Consider the following 1,622-nt stretch of genomic DNA (forward strand, 5'->3'; position numbering starts at 1 on the left):
CAGATAATGGAAGATGTGACGGCACTTTTAGAGATCAAATGGAGATTTCAAAAACTCCATGGACCGCAATAAAGAGGAAGTGTTTAAAGGAAATGGTTCAACAACGTGGGTCAGCATTATGTTTTGATGATATAATGGAATTCATTAACATTTTCAACAGGTTACTGCCATTATAAATTAATCACTGGAAGGGACATGAAAGGTTTAGAGGACTTGTTTGGATGACATTTATCAGAACACGAAATCGAAGGGATTATGTCAGAAATGTGGGCACTACAATAGAACAGTCCATGAAAGAGGCCGGTTATGTGGCATCCCACCAAAAGGAGAAGACGGAACAACAGAGTAAAACCTATTTTGAGTCAGAGGTCAGTCTGGTTTCTGAATTGTTAAGGACAAAGTGTGATGATTAGAATACACACACCTTCATTATTAATTCGAAGCTTTTGAAGGGCTGTTTGAAATTATAGGCAAACCAAGTCAATCAGTGTACAAACTACTGACTTCCACAAATAAAATGTGGGTGGTACTGTATAAACAAGCTGAAATTGGTGCAGGAGAAACAGGAATGTTATCACCATCGGTACAGGATGTACATGACGGCCCTGACTTGGGTGGCTTGAGAATGGAACAACTCTTCCAACTAGATTTGGACAGGTTCTATCAATGGGTGATTGTCAGTTCACTCATCCTAGGGAAAAGGGCAGTTTAGTTAAAAAAATCAAAAAGAAAGGTAACTGTCCTAGTGCTTGTCCCCCTCCACATTTTCTGAAACCAAATTGGGTGAGGACAATGGACGCCTTAAGCCAAAGGCAACTGAGAGTCCAGATTGAACGGTCTAGACAAAACATAGGAAAGCTGGACTTAAATAACTTAGGATTTTCACTGGAAATAAGAGCAGATATCCACCTTGTGTTACAGGTTTCATTCAACATGAAGATAATATTGTATTTCGTTGCGATGACGTTAACCATGACTGAGAGTGAGTAAGTTTGCTCCAGAGCCAGTACGGCGGACCATTGTGTCAACAGTGATATCACTGCTTGGAAAACACTCAGTGAGCAACAAGAACAACAACAAAACGTGACTTCTCAACGGACACGCGTGATACGATCTGACAAAGGAGAAGAAAAAGACTGAAATTTATATTATGAACAGTAATGAAAGAGAATTTCCAGATCCAATGCACTGATACAGATGAGTGTCTGTGGTAATATGTTGTTACTCAGTTACCACTAATCCCTCACTTCACCGCAGCCTGGACATGTGTTGTGTAGGAGGCAAGGGAGATAATCCATCTGTGGACAGAACACACTGAACAAATTAGCACACACGCTGATAAGGCAAATGAACTATTCAGCCACCCAGGCTTTTGGGGGAAGTTTTGGAATCGGGGGACAAACGTACAAATATATCTGTGGATAAGAATAGTAACACATGTTGCTGTAATTCCAGTTTAATGCAACCTCATAATTGATTGCTCAGTGTATATCAACCGAGAAGAGGAAGGCAGAACTAATGGAAGAACAAAAATCAAGGACAATTCTTTCAAGAAATAGCAGAGAATGCGATCGGTATGCATTCGGCCAATTTAGTTAGTGTATGTTAATATTTTATATAGA

The sequence above is a fragment of the Hemitrygon akajei genome, unplaced genomic scaffold (genome assembly GCF_048418815.1).
Source record: "Hemitrygon akajei unplaced genomic scaffold, sHemAka1.3 Scf000068, whole genome shotgun sequence".
NCBI lineage: Eukaryota > Metazoa > Chordata > Chondrichthyes > Myliobatiformes > Dasyatidae > Hemitrygon > Hemitrygon akajei.